The sequence below is a fragment of the Poecile atricapillus genome, chromosome 1 (assembly GCF_030490865.1).
Source record: "Poecile atricapillus isolate bPoeAtr1 chromosome 1, bPoeAtr1.hap1, whole genome shotgun sequence".
Lineage (NCBI taxonomy): Eukaryota > Metazoa > Chordata > Aves > Passeriformes > Paridae > Poecile > Poecile atricapillus.
This window is the reverse complement of record NC_081249.1, coordinates 131,650,366-131,666,190: the sequence shown is the minus strand read 5'-3', so window position 1 is coordinate 131,666,190 and position 15,825 is coordinate 131,650,366. Positions and strand designations below refer to the sequence as shown.

General features: G+C 35.9%; 1 protein-coding gene across 4 annotated transcripts in view; it reads left to right on the top strand.

The window, feature by feature from the left end:
* SOX6 (SRY-box transcription factor 6) overlaps window positions 1-15,825 on the top strand; it is a 366,339-nt gene that overhangs the window by 102,876 nt on the left and 247,638 nt on the right. Inside the window, exon 1 of one of the 4 annotated variants that reach the window (XM_058851105.1) lies at window positions 1,394-1,570. The exons of 2 other annotated variants lie outside the window; for them this stretch is intronic. The gene's annotated coding sequence lies outside the window, so the exon portion shown is untranslated. Of the gene's footprint in view, window positions 1-1,393; window positions 1,956-15,825 lie in introns of those variants that run through there. One more of the 4 variants, XM_058851077.1, reaches the window with a different exon arrangement.

Genomic DNA, 15,825 nt, shown 5'->3' with positions numbered 1-15,825 from the left:
CTGGAATTCAGCCTAACGGGGTGTAGTTTTAGTTGTTAGAAGAGACCATTGGAGGATAGGAAAGATGAAAGGTCATGGCGAGCTCCAAGGACATGAAAGGTCATTGTCCCTCATAACAATAGTGGATTGTTTGCCCCCATTATTTCCAGCCAACTACTCAGTCAGGTGATAGAAAAGATACTACCAGTTTATTCAGGTGGAACAGGAGAGAAAGATAATGCACCTACCAAAGAACAAAAGATAGCTATAATTCGCCTTTATTATACAAAGTTGCACTTATTTGTGGCCATCCTCTGAAAAGGGTTGTTTACTGACTTACTATTCCAGCCTGCTTTGTTCAGCACTGCTTCTGTAGGCCATCACATCTCTGGGAAGTAGTCCAACGTGTTAGAAAATGTTTTTTAAGCTTTCTTCCCATGAAGAGGAGCCCCCAGGAGTACTACTGATGTGATACTTAACAATAAATTTAGTTGTTGTAGTTTCTCACAATATTGGTGTTCCTAAAAGGTTTTCCTTCAAACACAGAATAAAATTAGCTATAAATATGAAATAAATTTGCTTCAAAACTTCATAGCATTTTATCATAAATTCTAAAGCACACAATGCTAAGTTTACAGCAAACTGTACTTGGTGCTACTGAACAGAGAGCAGAGACCTATAGCTGTGTAATAACAGATTAGCTATAGGACTACTCTTATGCAAAGGGAAATAGATAAAGTCTCATGTTTAAAGTCTCTATGCAGAATCTTTAGGAGACTCCAAGCCTTTGTTTCAAGGAAAAAACCGAACTACTGCCATATTGTTTAATAAAACAGCTATAGCAGAGTTCATGAGTAAAGCATTTAGTTAGTGAACAGAACTGTCACCTCTAATATTTTTCCAAGAGCATCCAAACCCCCAATTTACTGTTTTTCAGAAAGACTTTTTTCCCCCCCTTTCTTATTATTTTCCTGTTTTTGTAGCATTATGCCTTAGTCATTCATGCAACAAGTTTATTTTTCTTTTCCTGTAACCTCTGTCCACAATTAAAGCACATCCTCAGGTCCATCACTTACTTCCTAAAGACTAATTTCTTTATGTGAGCATTTTCAGAATGTTCCACATTCTTATATGAGATCTCTGAACTCTTTTACCAGGTTTGTTTTACAATCTTTTTACTCATTTCGCAACAGAGCTGCCAGAGCTGTATTGAATTTTTATGAAACTGATAACATAAATGTAATTTACTACTATTACACTTGAAAATAAAAACTATATATAATTTTTAGGTATCCCATCTTAAACTGTTCTGACCTCACTTGAACTCCCCTTTTTAGCTATTCTGGGCCTCTCTTATCTCATTTTTACTCCTGGCCACTCTTGCTCTTGCTTTCTGACAACACAGATGGGTGGCCTTGCACAAACTGATAACTGTGGCAATTTCTCAGCACACTATTCACTAATAAAAGATGTTATTTTCAGAATTAGGCAGGCATGTGTCATACTTGCTCACTGGCTGAAGATGAGAGGTTGAGCTGTGGCTTCCTGAGAGCGAGCAGTTGTATAAGCCACTGGACTTTACAGCTCCCAGGTTGTTGTTGCATTGTTTTACCTTCAACTAGGTTTAGTAATTAGAGTCTTTCAGAGAAAGAAAGCTTTGCTTTAAGTGTTTGTAAGCTTTCAGTTTTTTAAGATATTCTATTCTTATTTTTTTTCCTTATCTTGCTATTTAGTTCTCATTTATGCGCTAGCCTATGTTGTGTTATTTTTGTATTACAATGAGCTGAAGAGTGTAGGCTGCTTAGTTCAAAATGGGAGCCCTGCAAAGGGTTAACCATCAGGGAATTACAAATGAACTATCAGGAAAGTTGATTATTAATCCAGCAAGAGAGAAAATATCCTTCCAGTTAGCAAGAATTAGTACCTGAAGAGCTGATAATATTGTTCGTGCTGTCGGTGTGGAATGGCAAAACCAGGTAAGCTAATCATCTTTTCAAAGGAGCAAGATCTTTTCTTTCTGTTTTTCATTATAAGGAAGTTTAGTTTTTAAAAGAATCTTTGTTGTTTCACTTAAAGTATCAGCAAGTGAAACAGCATATGTTGATCCTCAGTTTCGTCAAATGAATGAAAGAAGTTAAACTTGTGTTTAACTTTGGTAAGAAGATACATTTCTAAGCCATATTTCTAAGCTACACAGTGTATGTAACTGTGAAATATCATAACAATTCTATCCTGGTTTGTGGTTGTGAGAACTGATTACAAAACCTGAAGAGTCCTTTGCAATTGCAAGCTAATATATTACGTAAGTCTGTCTTTAGTTGTGTTTGGACATATTGTGGGGGTTTACAGGAATTTTTATGTTGCAGAGCTCTTTCATTCAGAGTTATTAGATTTCAGTTTTCACACTGTGTGCATGATTGAAGTTTTTTTGATATTGTGAACTTATTTCTTAAAAAGCTTTTTTTTTTTGTGGGGGTTTCAAAGATCTATGATCTGGGGTTACAAGGAAATAGATGTTTGGTAAACATACCACTGTGTTTATACAGAGAAATGCAAATGAAACCATTAGGTCAATTGAATACAATCTCATAATTTTGGTAATTTTTTAAAAACTCAAAACCCTATCTTGGGAAAATGTTAAAATTTGTGCCCCTGATACATAATAAATTGGTATGATAAACATTTAAGTTTTTCAATGTAGTCTTTACTATTAAGCTTATTAAAGGAGTTGTGTAAAAGTTTTAAAATGATAGTCTAATACTGAGGAAACGGGAAAGTCTGTATACAACATTTGATAACTTTTCCTAATTGTGTGCTGCTACTTAAATTAGTAACACTTAAAAGAATCCAGATTTACGTGTAGAATGGAAGTCAGTATGCACATGATGTGACTACAGTATCTGTCTTGGTGAAAAGGGCTCCAGATTTTATGAAATAGCCTGAAAGCTGTATGAAAAGGATTGTGGTGATACGAGAAGGAAAGTACAGATTAAAAACTGAAACTATTCCAAATTTAAAGGCTGACCCCCTGTAGTAATGTAGTTCTATGGGGTAATTTTACATGAGCCATAGAGAAAGGAAGAAACCTTTCAATTTTAGGAATGGGATTAAGATATGGCCTTGGGCAAAAGAGAAAGAGAGAGGAAGAAGAGGCAGTGGGGAAAGTGAAAGGGAGAAGTGGCGTTGGTCTGACAGTGTCACTGTCTCACATGTGACTTTGGCCTCCTTGAGCAGAGGGACAGCTGGTGGCCAAGTTCTCTGAAGGGCGTCTCGCCATGTTAGAGTAAATTAAAGTCCTAGAATTTGTTGACGATGGAGCTATCAGGGCAAAAAATGGTGGCATTTTGGGAGCTATGCCAAATATTCAAATATAGATAGAGGCAAATAACTTCTTGAGGCACATTTTAGCTGAGCATTTTAAGGAGAACAGGGACAATGTAAATAAGCTGCATTTTCCAAGTTTGAACACCAGCATCTAGGAAATATATAAAGAGCAAGAAACCCAATGATGAAAAAATTATCACACAGGAAATGATATACGTAGGAAAAACAAGATTGTAATTAGTGGAGGAAAGTAAGAAACTGATTAGAGAAATGAAATTTCCCAGATGTTTAAGGAAAAAATGGAAGTTAAATTAGATAAGCTCTTTTAACTAGTATTGGAGAAGAATGCTTCCTTCAGAATGGGAAAGCTAAACTTAAAATTAGAAAAGAGCTGGCAACTTGAATTTAGCTCAACTGTTTTCCTGCACGAGTGACTCTTTGGAATGCTCTGCTTGGAACATCATGAGGAACAACTAGTATAGAGCTGTTGGGGAAAAAGTAAAACACAAAATGAAACTTTCTGTATGCTTATTTGGAATGATTAAGGTGATTATATTTCTTATGTGTGTACTAACCCACAAATTAGACAAACTGGTTGGATTTTGAAGTAGTACTTCAGGATTTATTGTATTTCATGTATATATGTAGTTGACACTTTAGCTCTTGTTGAACCTGTACTGGTTCAACAGGTTCATTTTAAAATTAATTGTAAGTATTAGCTTATTGACAGAATCCTAAATCATCAAACACTATCTGCAAATGAACATAAACAGTCTTGATGCCCCTCAGCTATAAACCAGTTAATTAGTGTTATTTAATTATTATTATTTATATAAACTGGGATAAAAATAATGTTCTTATGCAAAAGATATAAACAAAAGATATCAGGCATAAACTCTTGGGTTTTTGTGTCCATTCTAGTGGCTTGTTTCAAAAACACAATAGTGTAACCTGTGAAAAATGTCCCCCTACAAGGCAGTTTAGCTGGCAGCACTGCTTTTGTGCCAGTTCCTATTCTCAGTTGTGTATTACAGGAAAAAAAAAATGGAGAAAAAAAACCCAACCAAAAAAGTTAGATGCGTCTGGAACAGGTTGATAAGAACATCATCTGATTTACTGGAACTAGTTTGACTGGGCAGGGTATTCATGTTAAGTAAAATTGTGTTTTCTTCAACACAGACTCTGTAGATCACAACCTGTTTAAAGGCTTAATGTCAAGGAGAGATGAAGCTCCAGAGGTCTCTGACTAACTAGACACACATCTGGAAACACAGCTGCAATCAGGGGAGGCTGCAGAAGCAGCCTGCAGCAAGCAAACCATTCTCGTCACTACATGGTTGGTGCAGTAAGATGAGTTGATATAGAGGGTGAAGCATAAATATCTACATGTTGCTTGATTCTCTACTTTATAAAAACCTGTTAGTAGCCAGGAAGAAGCTTGTCTACACACACAGATGGCCAAAGCAAAGTTTGGGCCAGGTTATTTTTGTTTCTTGGACCACACCTTGTCTGTGGTAACAGTATTGGAAGGAGAATGTGTTTCAGTTCATTAGGAGCTCAGTGAAGCTGTATGGATAACACTGAAGTGTTTTATAAGATTCAGTGTAAAGCTGCATAGTTCAAGGAAGCTCATGTCTTATTAGCTATGGCTAAGGTCAGTTATCCACACAATGAGGGGGAAACTCTTTCATAAGCAAGTAGATAAATATGGTGCAGGTGGTGCTTAGCCTTGCTTCAGGCTGTAATATTGCCAAAAGAGCTCACAAACAACTCCTCCAGCTTTTACAGAGTCCTTATGGAGCATCAGCAGCATAGAGTGGTCAGATATAAAATTACAAGTCTGTTTCTTGGAAAAAGAACACATTCAGGGCATTTTCATGGCTTTGCATACAGGTGTCTGTCTCTACAAGATATTTGAGAGAGAGTATAGAATCATTAGAAATCTCCCTGTAGAAGAAAATAAATTGTAAAATGCTAGGGCTGGAAAAACAAATCGAACTCACCTCATCTAAACATCAGAATAAAACAGGCCTAGTGTCTTGTGGATTTTGCTTTCTTCAAACTCTGTAGTGCTCCATGTGTTTAAAAAAGCTGGTTAGATATCATAAGTGTTTATTAGCACTTGATCCATATCTAATAACAGAAAAAAATCATATTAGACTTCATTTTGCCTGTGGGGCTCTAATTTTTACTGTCTTATGGAAAATAATTATATTTTAAACAGCTGCAAAAAGAAAAGAGCTTGAAGAGTTAATTGAATCACATGCTGCTAAAGGAAAACATTTTCTTTCCTTTCCTTTTTTTTCCTCATCTGAAGTAGGAGTTACATGTGTTCCTTATTACACCAAACATATTCCAGTAGCTTTTTAAAAAGACACACTCATGAAGCTGTGCATTCTCAAAGACACATTATTTTCAGCTACTAAATCCTGGAACAATCAAACACATGTCATGCTTTACCTCCTGAATAGAGTTCTGTGGCTGCAGTGGATGATAGGACATAACACCCATAGAACTGTAAAATGTAATGCCTGTCTTTACTACACAGGTTTTAGGTATGTTTTATAGATGCCAGAGAAAAATTTGCTGTAATTTCTTTCAAAGATAGTGAAAATCAGTGTTGGTGTAATTATTAATTATTTTGCAGTTTTTAGGCCAAATATTTTAATGGTAGTAAAAACCACACAAAAACAACTAACCAAGACAAAACCCCCAGCAAATTTACTTTAACTGTAATCACCCAAGTTTGTGAGAGCCAAAGGACAGCAGACTGAATGTTTTTCCACAAATGGGTCCCTTTTACAGACCGGACTGATGAGGTTGTGATGTGCAGGTGTTCAGTGTTGGAGGCAAACGGGTGTTCAGAACAAAGTGGAGATTTTTCAGGGCACTTTCTGCTTCAATAGGTCAAACAATCAGACTCCACGGTGCTGGGAGAAGGCCAAAGCTGGGCACTTCAGCTGCACATCCTTTTGGCCTTTCAGCCTTTGAACAGGAATGGATGAAGTAAAAAAATATATGACAGTTTATCTGCTGTCTAATAGTTTATGCAGATGTGCAAGTTTCCTTGCATTTTACATGGGGAGAATCATGTGTTTAAACCTCAGTGAGCATTGTAGTAGCCAGATTCTAATCAATTATGCTCTTTTTGTGTGTGTGTGGTGGTTTTTTCTTTTCTTTTTTATATTTTTTTTGTGATTTTCAAAATAAGCAAGTTTTTTTTAAAAAGCTAAGTTTTCATCAGGATTGTGCTTGTCTAGTTCCAATTTAAAGAATTGTTCTACCTCCATATTAACTTGGATTTTAAAAAAGACACATGTACAAGCATACATCCCACTTTTTGCATGAAAAATGTGAGCTAAATCCCAAATGGCCTTGTTTTTGCTTTATCAGAGTAGGCTTTTAGCATTTATTGAGGTAATATATACGGTTTACTAGTATAAACATATATTCTATTCAGTATAAAGATACCAAATCTTTCTTGTCTGTGATTTTTCAATAGGCTGCTTTTCCTTCGAAAAAAGTATTTTTAGGACACTATTGATTCATCTTTTTACTTTTCCCATCAGTTGTAGTCTGTTTAACACTATCACCACCTGAGAGAGCACAGTGTTGAGGGAAAACAAAGTAGCTGCTGGTGACCCTGTGACAACTGTCTGGTAAACCTGATTACTAACCTAGAGCGTTGTTTAATCTAAAGGCCAAATAAAACCCTGCAGGAGAGAAACATTGTTTTGTTCTAAATGCCTATTAGGAAGGGAGCTGCTGTGTTATAAGCAGCAGAATAATAAGCCTCCCTAGCTTGTCGGGGTTCAGATCTAGGCATTCAGCGCGTACTTGCCTAGACTTCCTATTGCAAAGAAAGAGCTAAGTTTTGGAATTGATGTCGAAGTCAACTAAAACAATAATCAGTAATAGCAGCTTTGTGTTTCAGGGAGGATCAGAGTCTGCTTTGAGCTGTGCTGATATAGTTCTAAAGATAGTATATGGACTTCATTAGGGTTATTCTCTTCTGCACCCTACAGCTGTGACATGGAATCCAGAGTTACTGGGTCCTCTGTCTCTTGTTATCTGCTTTTAGCTGTTTTGTTTTCTTTGCAAGAAAAGAAAGGAATGAATAAAAGTGACTACTTCATCTACTAGTGTCACTGATAATTTCTGCATTGTATGAGAAATGTCACTTTCCCATTTTCATAAAACTGAAGTTTTCAGGGAATAAATTAGAAAGAAAGCTCGGTGGCAGCAAATAAATTATTGAGCCTTTTTATATATTTTTTTTTTTGCCCTATCATATCATTCATTATCCTTTAAGGGTGTAATCAACATGCTTCAGGTCACAGAAATCATGGTCATATATGTTGTAGAAATTTTAATTAATCAGTGGCGTTGTTCTGATTTTACTTCCTTAGCTCCAGCAATGAAGTGACCATTTTAGTATAAAAAAATGTGCCAGTATAGTAAAATACCTCTTCAAACTAGAACTACACAAAATGGGCTGACTGATATCAACCAAATCTAGAGACTGAATCATACAGTAGGAGATTAAAAGAAAAAATACTTGTTAAAAGATATGTTACTTTGTGAACCTGTAATATTGTTTTTAGAACCAGAGTAGGAAGAGATCAAAAAATTTGTGAACAAGCACTAGATCAATTACTGTAGTTCTCACTACTAACAATTAGCATAGCGAATTCCATCCATATTGTGTATAGGTGTGTCAGTCTAAACAACATATGCAAAATATGCAGGTTAGAGAACTTTTACCTCCATATTTATGTATCTGTGTATATAGGCATACACACATGGATATAACTCCATTTCATCCATTATTTATATGTATTCTACATACACAAATACATAGGGTAAACATATATATATATTTAATGGTTGTGGGTGTGTATGTGCACAGTAATACCCCCTGTGATTTTCATACTAATATTTGGTTCAAACCTGCACACTTCCTTAAAAATACTGTCTGTCTTGCATATAATTCTACTTCCAGGGATGACAATCTATAATTTAGAGGACTTATACAATATCAACAAAAATTATTGAGAATTACTTGGTAATATCAGAAGTAGATGAGAGCTCTTATGATTATTCTAGGTCATTGGTAGCAGTTTTATCTGTGTAATTCATGGGTCAGTTCAAGCATAGCAATGGGCCCGTGACCATCCCTGTGTTCTGCCTTGTACTTGCAGCATTTCTATTATTAAACAAATAGAGAATTTGACATTGTACATGTTTAATTATTAGCTAAGATATTATTAAAGTAGTGTTTCTAGATTATAGAGATACTATCAATTTTTTGCCAATTTAAAAAAAAAAAATTCTTTTGAATCTTTTTTTTTTTTTAGAAATATTTCAGGAAAAAAATCTTAGAAAAATACCTTTGTGGCAATATCTGTAGTAATCCATGAAGGGCTTGTGTCTCCTAATTTAGGTAGCAGTCTGGAACATAATTCCTTTTCTCATTGTTTCTGTTACCATCTTCTGTACAGTACCATAATCTTCTAATGTGATATTATATTGTGAAAACTGAAAATTAACCTAATCAAAATAGCTTTCAGATGCTTAATTAGATTTTTTGTGTTTGCTAGAAAATAGGGGTTTTTTAATAGCTTTGTTTCTTAAAAGACAAAATAAGTATTAATTCTGTTTTCTAGTATTCAACCCACTTTTCTGATCAGACTTCTTTAATTATAGGATGTGTTTATCACTTTTATGTCCCATAAAAGGTAATATGGCACATATACTTTACATCTTGAACCCACAGGAAAAATCTTACATCCTTGAAGTCAGTGAACAAGTGATTAACCCCAAAAACTGTGCCAACATTTTAATAACATTACCACTGATGGCTTTATTTTAATGATAAGATAATTTAGGGAATTTTTACATACAATTTAAGAAAGAGCTGGTTCTCATTATATGATGTTACAGAGCTTTTGTGGAATTGCTGGGATTCGTGTGTGATTGGTAGAGATTTGCTATTGGCCGGAGAGTATCAATATTGTATTACTGAGCACTTGTACCTTTATGTTCAGTGGTGACCTGAAAATCATGGACTAGTAATAAGGGGCCAAAAAAAGAGGGGCTTGGATTCTATTTAGGTTTCAACAGCTTTATTCCCAGCTAAAAACTTCTCTGAAAACTGTCAGTCATTTACTCTTCCTGCCAGGTGACTGTGGGCTCACTGGTAATGTTTTGCTGGCTTTACCATTTGAGTTTGCAGATACTCTCCTTTTTTCTCTTCAGTGCTATTTAATACCATTGTCATAGCTGAGGACCCAAGTCTTTCAAGTCCATGGAGTGGTATTAATTTAGTTTCATGAAACCTCATAAAGACCATTAAGCTTCATATAGGCACCTGCACTTTGCTTATAAATTAGACATCAGATTACAAGGTCAGACATGTAATTTTCATAATTTAGAAGTAATACTTGATCAAGACCTTTAATACTTTGGTTTGTTGTCTTATGGCTTTGGACAGTGCCAGTTTTTCTCTCTGCTCTGTTAGAAACATGGCATAGTTACCCGACCTTTGTTATCCTATTGTTCTGGTTTATAGGTTGATAACCATTCTGTGAGCTATGAGGTGTGGACCTGCCCCTGCTGCATTCCCTGAACTAAAGAGAAAAAGAAAAACAAGAAAGAAAGAAAGGAAAAATGTAACCCCCCTCCTCTAACCATTAAATTGTAGGATGATCTGGAGATAAAAGCAGAATCTCTTTTTTGCTTTTCAAATATTTGCTTGGCCTTCAAAAGGTATTTGCCTTTTGTGTTTACACTGGATTTATTTTTTTGGCCTACATGCAGAAAGAGAATGATACATTAAAGAATAATGGACAATAGTGAGGAAAATGCCCTCAGTTTTCACATCTAGCCTGTATTTTCTACTTTAGGTTTATTTTTTTAATCTTGTCTACTTCTATTTAAATAGAAACTGCTGAGTATTGTAAAGGCTTGTAAATGTGAAAGTATCAGATGAAGTACAGTACAAGAAGATTATCTATAGGTTGGCAGGCAGTAACAAGAGTTGGCAAAGTGCCATTTTCATCTATGAACTCTTGGGACCTCAAGTTATTCCTGTGTGTGGCAGAACAATGTAAGGCTTCAAAAGCCAGTGATCTGTCACTTGCAGGAGTGCTTTCTGCTGTTCCTGAGAGAGCCAGGTGAGGTTTGTCTGTAAAGTTGTATAAATCTTCACCAAGGCAAAAGGAAAGATGCTTTGGCTGAGTTGATGTCTGTCATATCATCTTCAATTCTTTCCCTCTGGATGGCATTAGAGCTTCCTTGGAACCTGCATTGCCCCTTGTGGATTTATTTTCATTGAAAGAGAAGGGTTTAAGCAAGTTTGTATAAAATGTAATTCAATTTAAAACTCCGCACTCAAGGGAAGCACCACTTTGTGACAATTGCCTGTTCCAAGTTTATCTTTTTTGTTGCTCAAGTCAGTCCCTTTATTGTTTTACACATACTGCATTATTAATACATACAGTATTTTTATGATACTACTGCATCATAAAAAGCTTGTGATTTTGTTAGAGTGAAGTCATGAGATGGAGGTATTTCCCATATCTTCTTACTGTAATGTTTAATATTTTTTTTGCAACTAACTAGAAACCAAACCTTACCCAATGATTTATTTGAAGCATCTTGATTAATGTGCTTTGAAAACATGGGTATTTATGATAGATAAAAATGCATTTCACCACATGTATGTCTTAAAGCTCTTAGTATACCACAGTTTGTGAAAATTACAGTCAGTTAATAATGTGTCAGCTGCCCACTGTGTGCTTCCTAGGATACTGAATGGGTGTTACAAGATTTATTTGCTGGATTTTGCAGGTTTTCTGTAGCGTGTCAGATACCTTGCTGATTGCTTGGTGAAGCTTAGAGCATGAGCTCCCTCCTGCAATGTTTACTTTAAGTCAATCTACATTTGCTTAAAAGTATGACAGGATTAAAATCAGATCACCTCTGTGGAACTTTCCTAAAAGCCTGGATACTCTTTAGTGAGACCATTGTATGTAATTTAGGTGCACACTTATGTGGGAATCACCATTTACTTCATAGTTCTTGGAATTACAGGGAATGGATTGGTAATAAAATGGGTATTGTAGTGTTGCTGAAGTGATAATAATATTGCAAATAATTTATATGCTACCCTGGGATTTTGAAAGGGGGATAGGCAGTTACTTCTTTATTGGTTTTGTTCATAAAGGAATTGCAAGGATTCTCTCTCCTTTTAAACTTTCATTCTTATGTATTTCCTTGGCCTGTTCATGTTTCTAATTCTTTCATTCATAGAGAGAATTACTTGGCCTTGTTGATACAGTGTTATTTTACACCTAAAATCTTAGAAAGTTAAGTTTTGAGTTCTTCTTATTATTTTTTTTTCTTGCTGAGAATACATTTGATAATTTCTGTTTAAATGTTTCCATTCATGTCCTGCAGTGTGGGCAGCCTTCAAGTTTACTTAAAAGGTGCTTGTTTTCAAAAATTATAAAATCCTGAAGACAATTGATGACTGGGATTAAAATCTGAGCTATGTATAAATGGTGTCTGTGGTGTTCCATTGAACTTCCATATAGAATGGTATATCAGGATAACAGGGTTTAAATTGGATGGGTAAATTTCTGCGTGACTTCAAGAGTATCAAGCACCAACTTGTATAGCAATTGGATTTAATAGGCAAAAAAAAAAAAAAATCAAAGGGAGTTTAGAAAAAGAAATTATGTGATCTGATTTAGAATTTGAAGCTCTTGTTTGATGCTAATAAAGTTTTCTGATGTCATTCTTTTTGTAGCTAAAACGTACATTAGAGAAATAATTTGTATAAGTTGTACTTGAATGTACTATCTTGAATGAGGTATATGTTTATAATTTCTGGCTTTCAGATTTAAATCTGTGAACACAGCAATAGCTCAATGAGATCTTAAAATAATAGTCCTATAATGCAGAGATCCTGATAACTTCCTTGCAAATGGAAGGAGTCATTCATCTCACAAACGTGGTAGAGAAAGAAACTTGCTGGAGTTGCAAAGAATCATTTCTGCAAGGGTCACACAAAATAGATTAGACCATAATCAAAATATTTTTGGGACATTTTACGATTTTGAGAGAGGTAGTTAAAAAGGAGCTTTGAGAATGGGTGTTTTGAGAAGTATATTTCAGATCTACCACTTTGTCTACATTTCTATCTCATGTGCCCTAAACCCGCACATATTCAGAAATACAGGCTTTAATTCCCTGTCTGTTTTCTACTGAGGCCATATATCAGGAGAGTAAGGCTCTTTTCCAGGTAATTATTGCAGGAATTGTAACCCTTGGTTTTTTTCCCTGTTTCTCTTTCCCATTTTGTTTGTAACTATGTATGCAAAGAAGGAGTGGTAGAAATGTCTAGAATTAATATGGAACAAAAATTTATGTTTTAAACTTTCTTGTCTTTTTGTTTGCAACTTTTCCAAACTTTTTTCTTCATTTAAAATTTACCTTTCTTCCCCACCTTGTAAAAATATATTTATTTTGTATTGGCTTATTTGGAAATACTACAGCACCTTCGGGAGTGTTTACAGAGATATCACATAAAGTGTTTCTTGCATGCAGAATGAAATGGTCATTTTCTTTCTGTCTTGTACTTTCATATTTTTTCTATATTTGATTGTAATTTTATTTCATTGTGGAAGGTTTTTTCCACAAACAGACTGGACTAGCACACTGCTGGGGCACCTTCAGGGGGCCATGTGGCTCTGCAGAGAGTGATATGAGCTGATAACATATTTGTATCTTTCTAGCTCAAAACTTGGGATGTGTGAAATACTAAGTCTTCATCTGGTCCTTTTCGTAAAGTTTCTGGCAAATCTAGATGAAGCATTCCCAAAATCTTCCCGTAGTATATTACCATGCTGGAATAATTCCTGTTCAGCCTTTCAGTTGGTGTCAGGTGACAACTTTCTGGTAAGTGCTGGGCGGACGTTTGGTCCATCAGGCACCTTAATCTGTCTTTCACTGGTTTAAGCTTAACCTGGTCTCTGGGCTTGTTTTGAAGAGCCTCCATCCCTGCTTTCCTCCCCATGCCCCAAAACCCAGTGCCTGGTAAAGCCACCTGGGAGAGTCCCAGGCACCTCTTGAGTCTGTTATTAACCATTCAGAAGGAGGATGAGTGGGAAGCACTCCTCAGCTCCCCTTTAGAAAGGTGTGGTGTCAAGGCTGTTAGAGGTGGTGGTGACTGCAGTGGGAACTAGTGGGGGAAGAGTGGACCCATTCCCACTGGTGATTCATGAGGTCTGCCTAGTAAAGCTGTACCTTAAAATATCTTGAGTGAAATCCTGATTCTACTAAAGTTGCTGGGTACTTAGGCATTAATTTTATGTCAGAAAGGATTTCACCAGTATTTTTATTTTGAAGCTGTAGGGGGTGGGGGAAGACTGAACCAAGATGAATGTGACTTCTCATTGTGAAATAGATTCTCTGGTAGTTTTATCCTTGCCTTCCTCCCATCTGAATAACTGTAAATGATGCTCTCTGTTAATAAGTGTGTACTTTGTCTAAATTGCATTTATTTTTCTTTTGACATATATACCATTTTATTATTAATCATCTCCTTCTGCTCTTTACTGTACAAAGACACTGTTGTGGTGGTGGAACATATTTAATCTTTGGTATGTTATATTTTATTTCTATTGTTGCTTTCCCATTTCTTTATGGAAAATCTTTCTTTATTGACTCTTAAATCATGGGTTAAGCCCTCATTGAAAACATGCTCTATATGTAGTTCTTATGAGTGAAAGAAGTTCTTTGGATGTTATAGGCTAGGCTTATACAAATACTTCACTATACAGTAAAAATTCAGAGGTCTCCTATATATTATCTACTGCTAGAAACATACCCATTTACTCAGCAGCACATCATAAAAGAGATGCATACTATGCTCATGTCTGTCAGTTCCTTAAGTTGTCACTCTAGAGCCTTTTTTAAATTCTCTTTTTATTGAAACAAAAAAACAAAACAAAGACAAAAAAAAGCAAAACCAACATCAATTACATGTCAACATGACATCAAACAGCATAATATATCAGAAAAATAAATGTATGATCTGGTGACTCAATGATTTCTGTCCATATGACATTTACAGAGAGGTAAAGAAAAGGCAAATAGCTACACATCTGTATTGCGAAAAATGTCCAATATAAAATTGGCCATTGTGACAGCATCAGAAAGCTCTCAGCTGAGATTACTTGAAAATAAATAACACACAGAAGAGGAGAAGAGGCTCCAACAGTCCTGCTCTTATATATATTTAGGGTTTTGTGGATTGAGCACTGCGCAGGTATAAATCTTTGTATAAAAAGACTACTTTAATGATGGAGATATTCTGCTTGCTGATGCTAGGTCCAGGTTTATATATGGATGTGTAGTACAGCTGCATGCAGAGTGATGCAAAAATGCAGTGAGGAAAAAAAATCTCAGAAAATAAATGTGACTATCTGGTGAAACTATTAAAGTGAATACTGACTCCAAGCCTATTTGTATATTTACTGAAAGACATATGAAAAAGGCTCTTTGTATAAGTGCTAAACACATGAAAGCCACTGAGAATCAGTTAAGCTCCTAAAATAATAATCTGGGAATTCCATTCATTATTATAGCAAAGGGCATCATAACTTTATGGTAAGTAGGGAAGGGTGGGAGAGAGGTGAGACTGTGGGGGTGGGAACTAGAGAAAGAAAACACAGAAAGATCCGGAATCAAACACAGCCTCTGTTATTTGAATTTGTTGTTCGTTTTCAATGGAGTGATAACTGGAACAGCTCAGCCTGAACTGCCTGGCTCGACACTCCCCGTTCTAAGGAACTTGGATGTGTTTCACAGCTTACATCTGGACAGCAGGGCACAGGGAAAAAAAGGCACAAGGATGGATCACATTCTCTTTGCACAGTTAGGACTTGAATTTAATATATAATAAATATATGGACTAAGAAAGATATGCACACATAGACACATACATTTGTATATCTACACACGTGTTCATGCATGTATAAATCCAGGTTCACAAGGATTTCTCCTAATTTTTGTTGTTAGTCTCAATTCACACATCTATGTTCTGTCTCTTCCAAGTCAAAAGAAGTTACGTTCTGGAGTTTATTTTTCTTTTTTTTATTTCTTACCCAAGCTGACTATTTATTCAGTGCCGAGATCTCTTTTTTTAAATTTTATTACAAGTACAGCTATAGGCTTCAAAGGAGGTGGTAGGTGACCCACTGGACCTGGAAATGGTGCTTTCTGTGAGAGCAGGGAATATGTAATGAACTCCTTATCTTATCTTTTAGCTCAGCGATAACTTCAGTGAGACCACTTGGTCAATATTGTACATCTCACTCTATGGCCACATCTCCCCAAAGCAGTGACAAAATGTGTTGTGCCCAGGGCATGCAACTTGGCTTCCACGGATGGCAGAGCAGAGCCTAGTGCAGCACAGAGCCTGTGGGGAGAAGCAGCTCCTGAGGGGAAAGCAGC